The 17,242-nt window shown below is 44.6% G+C and overlaps 1 non-coding gene across 1 annotated transcript; it reads right to left on the reverse strand.

The window, feature by feature from the left end:
• Nucleotides 1-11,288: 11,288 nt before the first annotated feature.
• On the reverse strand, nt 11,289-11,360 carry Trnah-gug (transfer RNA histidin (anticodon GUG)). Its single transcript has one exon. It is a non-coding gene; the product is annotated as a tRNA-His (tRNA).
• Between the last annotated feature and the right edge of the window lie 5,882 nt (nt 11,361-17,242).

Here is a 17,242-nt window from a genome sequence, read left to right on the forward strand (position 1 = left end):
CTCAGAGCCATTTAGTAACACACCCTCTGCCCTACCTTCCTATTCATAACGAATCCTACACCTGTTATACCATTTTCTGCTGCTGTTGATATTACCCGATACTCATCTGACCAGAAATCCTTGTCTTCCTTCCACTTCACTTCACTGACCCCTACTAAATCTAGATTGAGCCTTTGCATTTCCCTTTTCAGATTTTCTAGTTTCCCTACCACGTTCAAGCTTCTGACATTCCACGCCCCGACTCGTAGAACGTTATCCTTTCGTTGATTATTCAATCTTTTTCTCATGGTAACCTCCCCCTTGGCAGTCCCCTCCCGGAGATCCGAATGGAGGACTATTCCGGAATGTTTTGCCAATGGAGAGATCATCATGACACTTTTTCAATTACAGGCCACATGTCCTGTGGATACACGTTACGTGTCTTTAATGCAGTGGTTTCCATTGCCTTCTGCATCCTCATGTCGTTGATCATTGCTGATTCTTCCGCCTTTAGGGGCAATTTCCCACCCCTAGGACAAGAGAGTGGCCTGAACCTCTATCCGCTCCGCCGCCCTCTTTGACGAGGCCGCTGGCAGAATGAGGCTGACTTCTTATGCCGGAAGTCTTCGGCCGCCAATGCTGATTATTTATCAAAATTTAGGCAGTGGCGGGGATCGAACCTGGGACCGAAGACGTTTTTGATTATGAATCAAAGACGCTACCCCTAGACCACGGGTACACAAAAATGTGATTCACACGAAGAGCCGACACGTTTCCATTGATCGACGGTCGAATCCCGATGGTCGTGTGCGCACTGCAATCGTAACGGACGATGTCGTTGGGTCAGCGTGTGAACACATAGAGGTGGTCTGCTGCGGAGCTCCATATTGAACAACTTACGATGAACAGTGTGCTCCGAAACAGTTGTGCGTGCACCAGCATTGTCCTCTTTCGGCAGGGATGCTTCATATCACCATGTATCCTACTTTACAGAACAAACAAGCCTGCGAGCCCTACGTTCTGTGAAGAGTCGTGGATGTCCAACCATTTAACGCCTAGTGGTAGTTTCACTGTCCTACCTCTTTTCGTAGATGCACACAACAGCAGCACGTGAACATTCGGCCATCTTCGCCGTTTTCGAGGTACCCGTTCACAGGTTCCGAACAATAATAGTCTACTGTTTGTCAAACGCTTATCTCAATGGATTTCCCCATTTGCAGCCCATATCTTCGCTAGTGTGATCTCCCCCGTCCGTGTCTGCTCCGCTTACATACTTTTGTTACCGTGTCACGTGCCCGCAACGCAATCAGACGGCATCCAAAGTCGCGGTGGGCAGTGGTCATCATGTTTTGGCTTATCAGTGCACATTGACATTCCTTGAGGTGGTTTGCTTTTATAGCAGAAACTCATTTGATTAGGAAAAGCAGAAGCATTCACTAATTGAACACTAGAGAGAAAACCTGGGTATTTCAAAAAGATTCATCGGAATTCAAAAGGTTGTATTTTCTGCGGGAATGAAGATAAAAAACTTGGGGTGAATTTTAACTTACGCTTAAGACTGCCATATTTTTATTCTACATCTACATCCATACTCCGCAAGCCACCTGACGGTGTGTGGTGGAGGGTACTTTGAGTACCTCTATGGGTTCTCCCTTCTATTCCAGTCTCTTATTGTTCGTGGAAAGAAAGATTGTCGGTATGCCTCTGTGTGCGCTCTAATCTCTCTGATTTTATCCTCATGGTCTCTTCGCGAGATATACGTAGGAGGGAGCAATATACTGCTTGACTCCTCGGTGAAGGTATGCTCTCAAAACTTCAACAAAAGCCCGTGCCGAGCTACTGAGCGTCTCTCTTGCAGAATCTTATTTTCAAAGGAACCATTCGGTATTGTATGGCACATGTTTTACTTGCATGCACATACAAGTTCAGTGTGCACTCCACCTGACTAACTTCCAGACGACATTCAGACGGTATTAACTGTCTCATACGCTATCGTCATATCGATGAAAACTGCACCCGTTCTTTTATTGTTTTCAAAACCATCTTCATTACACTGCGTTAAGTGTAACACTTGAGGGGGGCAGCTTTTCTCTGGGCGGAAACCTGGTTGTTCCGGTATAATTACTGGTTCCATTATTTTGGCAGTCTGTCCAGTATCATTTGCTCGAGAACTTAGTATAGATGACATAACAAGGAGATCGGCCTGCAGCTATTCGGAAGACTTGCATCTTTAGCAGGCTTCAAAACTGCAATGACTCTGGTCTTTCTCCGTAGTTTTGGAATTTTACAGCTGTTTTTACAGTTATTTAGTAATAATAAGAACCATTGCCTGCTGATGGGCCCAAATCTTCTGAGTTTTCAATACAGATGTTATTTGGGCCTGCCGCTTTCCCATTTTTGCATTAGTTCAGTGCTCTATTAAGATCATTCATGGTGAACGGATCGTACAGAATCCTATTGCCATGTTCATTAAATGTTTCAATTTCGACTCTGATGTGTCTAAAGTTTTGCTTGGTTTGCCGCTTTCAGTGAGCTGATTTCGTTGACTGCTTGCGATGGTTTCAGCACTAAATGGATCCACTTCGGAATTGTCTTTATATCCGTTCAACAGAAAAGATGTTTCTGGAGAAAGTCCCTGTATGTTCATACTTCTGAAACCTCTAGTGATGAACTACTTTTGAATACATTGTGGGAGTGAACAGTGATCAATGTGTTACAAATATTTACTATCGAAAACAGTCTTGATCACAATTTATTTATTACAACCATTACACCATGGCAACCACTAATTTGCCTATCGACTTTACAACAATTTCAGTGGAAAGAAGCCTGCTGCCACATCTTTGGAACGGCGTCCAACTTCACCATGGCAACCAGTGGTTCCAATTGGTTCACTAACAGGCTTTGAGAGGGCAACCTATGTAATGTCGAAACGAAGTTCATTAATCCTACATGTTTAAATATTTTTAACGCTTCTTAATTGACAATAGCTGTTGAACAAGCTCAGTCTAGTGTGTGTTTATTTTCCTTTCTTGACAATGTTCTTTTAACTAAGAACCCATTGGTTAGTAATGACATCATTCCGTCAGAAGTGGGCGGAGCCTCCATTATATATTGTAAGATGTGCACTTGGTTTCTCCAGTAGTGATTTACCACCAGAAGGAGGTTCTTACTCTTTGGTAATTCATGGTTTTATAGCTTTATAACTTTATGTATTTTCTTTAATGTACGTCTTTTCTTGAAATTCACAGATTGAGGGCAGTCTGCTGATACTACCTGGCACATTGTTGGACTGTGAATTGATAGGCATGCTGATCTGATGCTTTGTTGAGATTGGTTTTCACCAACAAAAATAATGTTAGGATTGTAAGCACGTTGCCATCTGCCACTGTTGAAGGATGGGGGTAATTTGTTGTCATGGATAAGTGAGAGCTGTTAATGTTCTGCCCATTGTAGAATGGCCTCTCCATTGATTTCGTCTTCGTAATATCCCCAGGAAATGCTGTGGCTCTTGAAATCTCCACTGACAGTATCAGTTTTCTGACTGTGAAAGTTAGGGGAGGATTGAAAGAAAAGTCTTTGTTTTGAGGCTTGTAGATGGACGACCAAGTTACTAATTTCGATTGTGCTGATTTCAGTATTATTGTAATCAAAGCTGAGAGAACATCAAGGTCTGGTTTGACAAAAATGGACACTACCATCTACATGTACATCGATACTCCACAATCCATCATACGGCGCGTGGCGGAGGGTTCCCCGTACCACTACTAGTCATTTCCTTCCCTGTTCCACTTGCAAACAGAATGAGGGAGAAACAACCGTCTATATGCATCCGTATGAGCCCTATTTCCCGTATCTTATATTCGTGGTCCATACGCGCAATGTATGAGGGTCACTCCAATAGAAATGTACACTTTTTTTTTAATCCATCTTTTATTCTTCATGTTTGAAAGTTTTACAGTGTGTAGATACATCCTTTAGGAACAATATTTGCGTTTCTCCACATAATTTCCATCCCTCTAAACTGCCTTACGCCATCTTGGAACCAGCGCCTGTATACCCGCACATTAAAATTCTGGACCAACCTGTTGGAGCCACTGTTTGGCAGCGTGCACAAGGGAGTCATTATCTTCAAACCTTGTTCCACGAAGAGAGTCTTCCAGTTTCCCAAAGAGATTATAGTCACATGGAGCCAGGTCAGGATTGTAAGGCGCGTGTTTCAGTGTTGTCCATCCGAGTTTTGTGATCGCTTCCATGTTTTTTGACTGACATGTGGGCGTACACTGTCGTGCAACAGCAAAACATCCTGCTGTTGCCGATTTTGCCAATGTGGTCGAACACGATTCAGTCGAGCTTGAAGTTTCTTCAGTGTCGTCACAGATGCATCAAAATTTATGGTGGTTCCACCTGGCATGATGTCCACAAGCAAGAGTCCTTCGGAATAAAAAAAAAAAAAAAACCGTAGCCATAACTTTTCCAGCAGAAGGTGTGGTTTTGAATTTCTTTTTCTTGGGTGAATTTGCATGATGCCACTCCATTGGTTGCCTCTTCGTCTCTGGTGGAAAGTGATGGAGCCATGTTTCATCACCTGTCACAATTCTTCCAAGAAATTCATCTCCACCATTCTCGTACTGTTCCAAAAGTTCGCTGCATACCGTTTTTCTTGTTTCTGTGTGAGTCACTGTCAACATCCTGGGAACCCACCTAGCACAAACCTTTTTTAACGCCAACACTTTCAGTATTCTGCAAACACTTCCTTCCCCTATCCCAACGTAGTGTGACAATTTGTTCACTGTGATGCGTCTGTCAGCAGTCTCCTATTCGTTAACTCCCTGCACATTGTCTGGATTGTGTGCAGTATGAGGCCTGCCGCTGCGAGGACAATCCTCAATATTGCCGTGCCCGCCTTCATCACGTAACGTGCTTGCCCACCGACTAACTGTACTGCGATCGACAGCAGCATCTCCATACCTCTTGTGGATGTTTCCCACTACCTCATTTTCACAGCACAGGAATTCTATGACAGCACGTTGCTTCTGACGAACGTCAAGTGTAGCAGCCATCTTGAAGACATGCTGTGACGGAGCCACTCACGGGAACAGGTTGAACTAAGTTTGAAAACAAGCGGGAAGGATGTATCTAGACACTAAAACTTTCACACATGCAGTATGAAAACTGTATTTTTACAAAAATAGTGTGCATTTCTTTTGGAGTGACCCTCGTATTTAGGAGCCAATAGAACCATTCGGCAGCCATATTCAAATGCTGTTTCTCTAAATTTGGTTCAAATGGCTCTGAGTACTATGGGACTCAATTGCTGAGGTCATAAGTCCCCTAGAACTTAGAACTACTTAAACCTAACTAACCTAAGGACAACACACACATCCATGCCCGAGGCAGGATTCGAACCTGCGACCGTAGCGGTCGCGCGGTTCCAGACTGTAGCGCCAGAACCGCTCGGCCACCAGCGGCCGGCTCTCTAAATTTTCTCAGTAGTGTCCCTCGAAAAGAATGTCGTCTTCTCTCCATGTATTCTCACTGGAGTAACCGAAGCATCTCCATAACACTTACGTGCTGTTCGATCCTGCCAGTAACACAAATAGTCGAGAAGTACTCAAGAATATGTCGCACTACCGTCCTATATGGGACGTCCATTACAGATGAACCACACTTTCTTAGAATTCTCTCAATAAGCCGAAGTCGACCATTCGCCTTTCCTACCACAAATGGTCACTTGCTCGTTCCATTTCCTATCGCTTTGCAACGTTACGCCCAGTTATTTGAACGACGAACTGTGTCCGGCAGGACACTGCTAATGCTGATCCCAACATTTCAGGTTTGTTTTTTCTACTCATCCACATTAACTTAGAATTTTCTTTGTTTAGAGCTAGCTGCCATTAATCAAACCAACTAGAAATTTTGTCTAAGTCGTCTTGTATCCTACCACACTCACTCAACGACGACACCATCCCGTGCGCCTCAGCGTCGTCAACAAACAACCGCAGATTGCTGCCCACCCTGTCTGACAAATCACTTATATTTATAATATACCATAATGGGCAAGAGATCTTTCTGCGGTTAATTTTCTTTCTGGAACCTTAGGACGGCGCTGATTACAGTCCGTATGAATGTTTTGGATGCGTAATAGGTCCCATTTGTTAGCGCGGCAGAGGTTGTGTTACAGTTCTTCCTTACAGTTTGGTAGCCCTTCAAAGTTTATAGAAATGGTTGTTAGTCCTGGCTCTTCGTGACTTCCCTTACTTCTGGAGATCCTCATTATTTTCAGTATCCGATATTTATCTCTGAATGCCGACAATTGGTTCAGTACAGGGAACTTCCACGTATCCATGCAGGGGCACTACAGGCAGAAGTCAGCTTCACCCTCTATATAGTGTATGTGCATATACACTACTGGCCATTAAAATTGCTAACCAACAAGAAATGCAGATGATAAACGGGTATTCATTGGACAAATATATTATACTAGAACTGACATGTGATTACATTTTCACTCAATTTGGGTGCATAGATCCTGAGAAATCAGTACCCAGAACAACCACCTCTGGACGTAATAACGGCCTTGATACGCCTGGACATTGAGTCAAACAGAGCTTGGATGGCGTGTACAGGTACAGCTGCCCATGCAGCTACAACACGATACCACAATTCATTAAGAGTAGTGCATGGCGTATTGTGACGAGCCAGTTGCTCGGCCACCATTGACCATATGTTTTCAATCGGTGAGAGATCTGGAGAATGTGCTGGACAGGGCAGCAGTCGAACATTTTCTGTATCCAGAAAGGCCCGTACAGGACCTGCAACATGCGGTCGTGCATTATCCTGCTGAAATGTAGGGTTTCGCAGGGATCGTATGAAGGGTACAGCCACGGGTTGTAACACAGGTGAAATGTAACGTCCACTGTTCAAAGTGCCGTCAATGCGAGCAAGAGGTGACCGAGACGTGTAACCAATGGCACCCTATACCATCACGCCGGGTGGTACGCCAGTATGGCGATGACGAATACACGCTTCCAATGTGCGTTCACCGCGATGTGGCCAAACACGGATGCGACCATCATGATGCTGTAAACAGAACCTGGATTCATCCGAAAAAATGACGTTTTGCCATTCGTGCACCCAGGTTCGTCGTTGAGTACGCCATCGGAGGCGCTCCTGTCTGTGATGCATGGTCAAGAGTAACCGCAGCCATGGTCTTCGAGCTGATAGTCCATGCTGCTGCAAACGCCGTCGAACTGTTCGTGCAGAAGGTTGTTGCTTTGCAAACGTCCCCATCTGTTGACTCAGGGATCGAGACGTGGCTGCACGATCCGTTACAGTCATGCGGATAAGATGCCTGTCATCTCGACTGCTAGTGATACGAGGCCGTTGGGATCCAGCACGGCGTCCCGTTTACCCTCCTGAACCCACCGATTCCATATTCCGCTAACAGTCAGTGGAGCTCGACCAACGCGAGGAGCAAAGTCACGATACGATAAACCGCAATCGAGATAAGCTACAATCCGACCTTTATCAAAGCCGGAAACGTGATGGTACGCATTTCTCCTTCTTACACGAGGCATGACAACAACGTTTCACCAGGCAACGCCGGTCAACTGCTGTTTGTGTATGAGAAATCGGTTGGAAACTTTCCTCATGTCAGCACGTTGTAGGTGTCGCCACCGGCGCCAACCTTGTGTGAATGCTCTGAAAAGCTAATCATTTGCATATCGCAGCATCTTCTTCCAGTCGGTTAAATTTCGCGTCTGTAGCACGTCATCTTCGTGGTGTAGCAATTTTAATGGCCAGTAGTGTATGTACTTGAGTTCTTTATTTTCATTGTATCATGATGACAAATACTACATCTTTGCGAGATGAGCCCTGGATAAATGAATAAATAAAATACAAAACGTAGCTGCAGTGGACGTGTCTGTACCACGTCTCCACTTTCCACATCTGCGCTATCTCCCTTTGCTGCACAACGTCGTAACAACAGTTGTTTGTCATTTGTCTGTGGACAAAAAGGACCGTGACTGTTTCCTGAGTGTGCATTCATTTTTATACTGCAGTGCTATCGCCACAAGGTCCAAAGAACACAGTTATGTTGCACCGTAGGGCTCTATATCTACACATGTACGGACCCAAATGCATCAGTCGAGAAGAGAGTGCAGAGAAGTGTGAAATTGCAGACGGAAGGACGTCTTCTCCGGCAACACGGGCTTTCTGAAACTGTACGGGGTGCAACACAGTTCAGCATGCACAGTCCCACAATCAAGTTTGTTTGGCTGAACCATAATGTGTCAAATTATGGAACCGAAGACTGCCTTGCTCCAGTTCTAAGCTGTTAACACTATGCCGCCCGGCGACACCACAGTGGTGTCGTGCGTGAACAGCGGTCAACGGCCGGCGACGACACGGTGGTGTCGCGAGCGTAGTATCGCGCAGTGGCCGGCGACAGCACGTTAGTATCTTTTGCATTCTGTTGGTGTCTTGTTTAGGTAACAGTAAGCTACACACATCAACAAGTGTTTTGTTTTTATAAGTACTTGTGCCCCTTCATCATGGCGGACGAAAGAGACAATAGGATTATTTACGATGAATGCGCGGACGTCTTGTCTGACATTCCGGACGACTTGGCTGATTGGGAAGAAGACATTGGATATCAAAAAAATGAAAATGAAGCAGAATCGTAGGAAGATAGTGAACTATGTCCAAGAAGAATTCGGCGAACGCTACGGTTGCCAACTGATTCGGCTGAATCAGACGAAGAAGGCAGAGCACAGTGGTAAGACTTTGATTTACCGAGGACCAATAATACATTTGAAGGATCCCCAGGTCCAAACGTAGTTCCCAAAGATACACAGAGCGTCGAGGATATCGTGCAATTATATATTGGGAACTATCTATTTGCATATATTAGCAACGAAACAATAAAGTACTAATTCAAAATTGCAATAGAAGGAAACTGGATTTAAAAAATGCCAAATTTGTCGACGTTACGGGACCCGAACTTAGAAAATGGTTTGGGCTTGCTATCCTTATGGGAATTGTAAGAAAAGCAAGGATCAATGATTATTGGTCAACGAATCCGTTGACAGACGCACCGATATTTCGCAAAACGATGTCCCGCAACCGATTCAGACAAATATTACAATTTTTACATTTTCCGACAGCAACAATAAACTGAATAATGCCGACCGGCTTGTCAAAGTGCAATTCTTAATTGATTATTTTTCCAAAAAAATTTAAAGAAACGTTTAATGTAAGTCAAAACATCTCAATTGATGAAGGAATGATACCGTGGCGTGGACGGTTAAATTTTTAAGTTTACGAAATACGGCATACTCATTCGGATGCTGTGTGGTTCGAGTATGGGTTACATTTCCTTATTCAAGATATATTCCGGCGCTGGACAGCCTTTAGCAAAAACAGTGATGGACCTATTGACACCTTCTGATGGAAAGTGGCATCACCTCTGCATGGATAATTATTATAGCAGAATAGAACTTGCAGAGAAGCTACTTGAAAAGAAAATTCGAGTTTGTGGAACGATACGGCAAAATAGAGGATTTCCGGAAAATTAAAGCGCGCAAAAGTCAATGTGTTTGAAGCTTGTCATCAACGGAAAGGCGACAAGCCAAGTAATCCGACTTAGCGCTGCCGGCGCCAAGCGAATAAATTTGTACGAGACGTGCAGACGGCAAAGTGTTAAAACTCAATCATACTTTTCAGTTTCCGCGTGATTTTGCGAGGGTTCTACACTCAATTAGCAATTAATCGAGTACTGTCCCAGTGTTACATTGCACCTAAAAATTGCAAAAACGTAGATCTCAAGACACATTTTGCTTAACAGTTAGTATGTCAGTGAACATTTTGTAATAGGACACATAAAAGTGACGCAATAAATCCATTAACATGGTCAGATAAGAAGTTTCGTGTGAAATATTAGAAATGGCATCAAAGTTACATAAGCATTTTTTAAAGTTTATTTCCCGTTTCTCCACTTTGAGGAGTATTAACGTGACATTTATGACGGTTATTTCTGATGATATCTAACAGATCTTTCTGAATTGTGCTATTTTTTCGGTTCCAGATTTTTGCTTTTCATTGTCAGAGTACATTTTGGAAATTTCTGATAACTTCTATTGGACCAAACTGCTGATGTCATCGGTCCCTAGGCTTACATACTACTTAATCTAACTTAACGCTAAGGACAATACACACACCCATGCCCGAGGGAGGACTCGAACCTCCGACGGGGGAAGCCACGCGAACCGTGGCAAGGCGCCTGAGACCTGGCGGCGTACATTTTGGTATAGCTATGATCAAAATTGCTAACAACTTTTAGGATACCCTGGCTTTAATCATATGATGGATAGAATTTCAGATCACTGAATCACAAAAGTGGTGATACTACCAATATTACTATTATAAAATTATGTTGTGTGAACATTGTAATGAAACATGCTTACTGTTTACGTACGGAAGTAATGCCTTAAAGAAAACATTGACTGGATATCTGTAAGTAGCTTGAGACACAATAAGTTACGCGTACTTCCTGATAAATGTAGTTCTTGGAGCATAATATATTCTCATACTCATTGAGTCACTCATATGAAACATGACAGTTTTAGAATCTCGCCATCTCTTGGATAAATTTCAGCGAACACACATGCGCGCTACTTCGTTTTGCGCAGCGTTCCCCATCTTTCTCTATGCACATTCCTTGATTTCCATTTGGAGAATAAAATTAATGGTGCATTGATTAAAACATTGGACTCGTATTCGCGAGAACAAGCTCAAGTCCCCACAACCGGTTCGTCGCATCACTACTGGCGAATCTCAAAACGTGGCCATTCTCTTCTTGCCTCACTTATATTCATTTGATCTATAATGTGCACAACGTAATTTGGCTCTTCCTTGGAGCAAAGGAATCGGTTGAAGTCAGTCGCTTGTCCTACACCCCTAATGAGCACTTCGTCGACGAAACGTTGAACCTTCCTTTTCGCCAACGTCTAACAGAGTCAGATTTGCAGAAAAATCAGGTATAATTTCTTCACCACGTCAGGATGAAGATACTCAGTTGCATTTTGTGAACAGTAAAAACGCAGCTTTCACTCTGAAATACTCGTTCCTATAGGTAAATAAAAATATCGACATACAGATAGTTGACGGATTTTCATTCATAGAATATGTACCTTAAATTGTGCATGTGTAAAATGAGAAGCTGTTGCGGACTTGTTGAATAAAGTTCTCGAAGGTCTTAGCAGGCGTTACTGTCCTGTCAGGAAATCGAAGAAAAATAAGTCGCATGCCGTGACCAGGATTCGAACCTGGGTTCTTGCGGCCACAACGCAATGTCCTAACCACTAGACTATCACGGCGGACAGACTAAAGTTTCCAGAGCAGTGGAGTTGCTTTCACTTGGCTGCGGCCGCAGGCTGCCTCGTCGGGTTCCGCATAGCAGCGTCACTTCCGCTCTCTCGCACGTCAGCTAAAGTCGAAACCTCTTCGCGGTTAGTCGTATATCGCGCAGGCTTAAACGGCAAAACTTGGGATCTGTCAGTTAGTAGTTGCTCGTATTCGTGAAACTTCAGTACCCCACCATCGTAAGAAGTCACGTTGCACTAACTCCATCCGCTCTCAGTAACTACCGCGCGGAGCTTACTCTGCGTGAATTCGCATAATATAACCTGGTCCCCTTGGGGGAGCTAACTAATCGGTGCAACTTCGGGTCGCTGCTGAATGTTTCCGCTTGTTGCCAACATTCCAACATTAGCTACTAAACAAATACGACACGCCGTACCATTGTAGCAGGCTCTGGAATGGAAATGCCGTGTGGCTAGGGCTTCCCGTCGGGTAGACCGTTCACCTGGTGCAAGTCTTCAGAGTTGACGCCACTTCGGCGACTCGCGTGTCGATGGGGATGAAATTATGATGATTAGGACAACACAACACGCAGTCCCCGAGCGGAGAAAATTTCCGACCCAGCCGGGAGTCGAAGCCGGGCCGTTAGGTATGACATTCCGCCGTGCTGACCACTCAGCTACCAGGGGCGGACAGGCACTGTGAATGCAATGTTGATTCCAGTGTGCTAGCTGCCCAGCGAGAAATAGGCAGGATTGGTTTCCCACCCCCCGCCCCCCCCCCTTCTCCAGCGCATCAGTCGATAAACTAGGCGGCGATCGTGTGCGTACCCTCGTAGCATCCTCTGCAAAGGGGCCACGTTATAGTGTGTTCAACGCCGGCGGTTGGTACGGTTACTGCGCATAGTTGTAAGCAGTCAAAAAATTCAGAGTGGGTGAAATACGCACTCTGGGTTTGGGAGAATATAAAACACCCAGAGAACGTTAGCGGAACAGCTATGCTAACTGCATGTCTGAAGAACAGAGTGTTGAGGATCCACAGTTGTACGTAATACTCCGAAATTAATTCGCTGTCTCTGCGGATTCCTTGCCATCAGCTGTATTAGGTCACCACTGGGTAGTAAATTTATACTTAACACAGACGATGTCAAGGAATTCGCAGACAGCGAATTAATTTTTCTACTTTTGTGAGAGCTGCTCTCACAAATCACACTGTCCGTACACATTAATGCGACCATCTGTCAAATGTGGTATCGCAGGACAGGGGGGATCAGGTTGTGGAAAGGGGCCAAGATCAGTTACTGTTAGTGACACAAGAACACACAACTTTATTCCTCGAAAACCAATGCACAGTTTTCTCTTTAAAACAACAAGGATCAATTCACGGTTGAGGGCACAAGTAGCTTCTCAGTAATAAAGTTTAAATAATTCCCTTTAAAACACAGGGATTTAGAGAAACGGCTGAAGGCCTTACTTAAGTAAAATTAAAATGTCTTCTCGGCTAAAGGCCCAAATAATATTTCAGATCAGCAAATGAAATTCTTTAAAAGACAAGCATTTACAAATCTCATCTAAGAACCATATTAACGAAAACTTAAATTAAATTAATTCCTCGGCTGAAAACCCAATAATTTGTCGATATAATAAAAGGCAACCTTTAAAGACAAGCATTTACACAGTACAACAGAAAACCATCTTAAGAAAACTCGAAATATCTTGACGGCTGAAGGCCCAAACAATTACACAAAATATGTGAAGATAAACTTTAAGATAAGCATTTACACAGTATGGCTGAAGGAAATTTTAAGAATTCAGGATAATTAAAGAGATACCTTACATACAGGAATTTGCACATTATGGCTGAAAGCCACAAATTTTAAAACAAACACGGCTGAAGGCTTAAATACAGAGCAAACAAGAATTTGAAATAAAACACGGCTGAAGGTCTAATCTTAAAATACTTCCCATAAGGTTCGGCTGAAGACCATATACTGAACATAGAACAGACAAAATTAATACACGGCTGAAGCCCTGACGCAGTACTTGCGACAAAGGAAAATCACAATCACAAACAACAGAACAGTGGTGCTCAGAAGTGTTCCAAGGGTTGGCCTGGGGAGGAAACTCTACCAACAGTTTAGGTGAGACAGACAGCCAATCGTAACACTAAATAATCGGGAGGCAGCACGACCCAGGGACGGCAGAAGAATCAACCAACAACCTAATCCATTCCCTTCCACCCGACCAACGACACGACAACCAAAATATCAGCAAAGACGAGGATTGCAGCAGGACTATGTCTTAATAACTGGTGTCTAAACAGAGTCAAGGCACAATAACCACTCAAAGGGAGAACAACATCAAGCTGTCGAACTACACGCCGTGCCAGACAGCATCAACACGGCGAGGAAAACAAACTGCCGGAAAACTACGCCAACGACGAGGGCAGGTAGCCGGAATGTAAATGGCTGCAAGGCAGAAGATAGCACTGCTGCACTTCACTAATAAATTATAATCACTTCAAAAGTTAAACATCATTCAGGAAGACTCCAGCACACCATCAAATTGCTGCTTGCAGGAAGAGCCCAGGAAGCAACAACCAGCAATCGACAAAGAGATGTCACAGCAGTTGAGATTTCATAACAGGTTCACTGATTACTCAACTCCAGTATGCAGGTTCGGTGGGCGACGAATTTTGCAGCTAGTGCCACACAAGTCCGACAGCGCGTGCACGCCGCCAGTGGCCGCTGGTTGCCCCGGCCTGACCTCACGCCATGGAGGCTTCCTTGCTGCAACCGACCAACTGCCTACTCCAGTACGCAGACAGCAATCCTAAAACCAATCACTGTGGAACAACAAGGAGAAATGACGAGGCACAGAGTTTTCATAAGTGCTCGGCGACCAAATACATGTCGTCCGATGAGACGAACGACCGAATGACCAATCAAGGTCGTCCCCAGTCATATTATATGTGTTGGCAACGGTCGAGCGAGTCTCGGTTGTCCAGAGCTCACTGCAGCTCCAACCTGATTCAACTCGATGTCAGTTTGGAACTCGGAGACACAGCGACCCGGGCACACTGGCTCGGACCCAACCATGCAGAGGTAACTCTTGCCCATCAGCGATGACATCTCTGCACGACGAAGGAACCGACCCGCGTCCGGCAAGATGACCAACTATTTAGGCCCTGAAACGGCCAAAAGACCAAATACACGTCGCCCAATGAGAACAACCGAACGACCAACCGCGGTCGTTCCCACTCCAATCACCGTCCGTTGGATACTTCATGTGTGTGGCCAGCGCTCGGAAAGTACTGGCTGTCCGCACCTCACTGGCCCTCCGTTCCCCTACTGTACTCCAGACACACGACGACCCGGAATTACTAGCCGTCGCTCCAGATATAGTACGATAGTGCACTTATCGATAAGCGCTGCTGCTGCTGCCACTTATGGGCAAGCAAACCTAGTGACACCAGTAAATCGAATTAAAAGAAAACGAGGCGACAGAACCATAAAAACAAGATGACGAGCAATAAACGGCATGACCGCGAGCCACGTACGGCTCAACCTGTCAAAAGCCTGAATAACCACCTTTTACAGCTTAGAACGCTGCGAGAGGTGCAGGAAGAGAGTCGGTGAGGTACTGGAAGGTACCGACAGGGATATGGAGACATGCCAACGCCAGTGCCACTGGCAGCTGCGAAAGATTTATCGGTCTTAGGATCGATGGCGCGAACAGCCCGATCAAGGTGGCCTCACAGCTTCTGGACTGGGTTTAAATCCGTGAGTTTATTGGCCAGGGAAGTAGGTTAAGCTCATCCTCGTGCCCTTCGAACCGCGCGCCAACGCTGGGAACGCTGTGGCACGTTCCATAGTCCTGCTGGTAGATGCCATCGGACCGAAGAAAAACAAACTGCTTGCAGGTGGTGTACGTGACCCGTCAGGATAGATGCGTACTTGTGTTGATCGACTGTCTTCCAGAATGACGACTTCACGTAGTGAATGCCGCGGAAAAAAATCATCAAACTGCAACGTTTCTTCCTCCGACCTGGACCCTTCCGACGGTTATTGGAGGGTGTATGCTTTCTGTCCGATGCAGCATCAAACATCGCTCATCTGAAATGGCCACCTGTCGCAACTCAGTACAGGCCCAGTTGCAGCACTGGCGTGAACATCCCAGCCTCCGTTGGCGACGAACAACGGGCAACGTGGGTGGATGAGCAACGTGCCTGCTGCGGAGGCCCACACGCAGCAAATTTCGCTGAAAGGTCGATTGGGAGAGGCTGTTGGTAGTAGCACTGTTGATATTGTTTTTAAAAATATCGGCAGTCCGATACATCGAATTCTACATTATTTCGTTGTCGGCGCTATACATATCGACAAAAATACGGGGTGTTTATAAATGAATATCGGGGTTTTAACGCTTTATAATATTTATTATATTGAACTTACAGATATAAATGATATGTCAAATGAAAGAGCAACTCAAACAGTTTTACCAAGAACCTTATAAATGTTCAGTGTGAGCACCATCTGTTACACGCCACACATCAAGTCTATAGCCGAATTCTTCACTTTACAAAGGCAGCCGGTTTATTCAAAATGATGATACTGAAACGTCCCCTTTGAACATTTATACAAGGTTGTGCTTAAACTGACACACAATATTTTTTAGCGCAACGCAATCTGACTTTCAATAATCCCTACAAAAGAATGGCCCTGTCTAATATTAACCTATACGTTTCACAAACCACTTACCTCACAAAAATCTTCGTTACTCGAACTACTGCAATACTGCGAGCGCCACTACTGCCAGCTAAATAAAAGATTCAAACTAAGGAAGGCACTAACTACTGATAGGCATAGTTAGCAAATGAAAGATTTTAATAGAGAAGAAACACTGTATTTATCTTAATAGTCATATTATATATAGCAGTTCATGACAGTCTTACAAATTTCAAAACTCCGCCATCTCTCTCCCCACATCCATCACTGCTGGCGGCTCACCTCCAACTGCGCAACGCTACGCGCTGTTCACAGCCAACCACCTAACACTACAATGGCGAGTATTACAACAATGCAAAGCAGCCACAGACTGCACACAGCACAGCCAGTGATTTTCATACAGAGGTGGCGTTACCAATAAAAAAACCTAAACAGCCTACTTACATAGCCCCCATGCTCCCCACAAAAAATTTTACAAATTGTTTTGGACAGTGGCCAATAATGCTTTGATAAAATTTTTTTATGATTACAATAACAAAGATATCAATTGCACACACTTATTGATAGAGTGTTGGTCAAAAGCTAAAGTTTTCTCACAGTCCATAAAGACAGTCCTAATCGTTCATCACGGTAAAATAGTAGTGTTTTTCTCAAAGTCTGAGCAGTAGAAGAAAATGCACACGAAAGTAGTGGATTTCCATGCAGTCTTGAAGAAGTAGTGTTGTCCTTCCAAAGAAAAGATAGTGCTGACTCTTGACATGCAGACAGGTAATGGGCCACCACAGAGCAAACCCACAGCGGAGTCAGTCGAAGTTTTGAAGAGTATTGGTGGGTAGGTCATCACAGAGCAGACCCACTGTAGTCCTGGTAGAGATTACAGTACTGGTGGGCCACCAGAGGTGCAGACCCACTGCAGTCCTTGTAGAGATAATGGTATTGGTGGATCATCAAAGGTGTAGACCCACTGTAGTCCTTGTAGAGATGGCCAGCAGCCATCTGTTGCGACTGTGCAGGTGCACAATCACCATCGAAGAGTCTTGCAGACAATATAGCAAGTCCATAATCACCACTTGTGCACTCACAAAGTTTTTGGAATTGTCCTTAGAACCAACAATGCTGTTATCCAGTCCCTTGCTGAATTATTAACACACGTGGAAACACTAACAGTCCCTACTT

This window comes from Schistocerca nitens, chromosome 2, assembly GCF_023898315.1.
Source record: "Schistocerca nitens isolate TAMUIC-IGC-003100 chromosome 2, iqSchNite1.1, whole genome shotgun sequence".
Lineage (NCBI taxonomy): Eukaryota > Metazoa > Arthropoda > Insecta > Orthoptera > Acrididae > Schistocerca > Schistocerca nitens.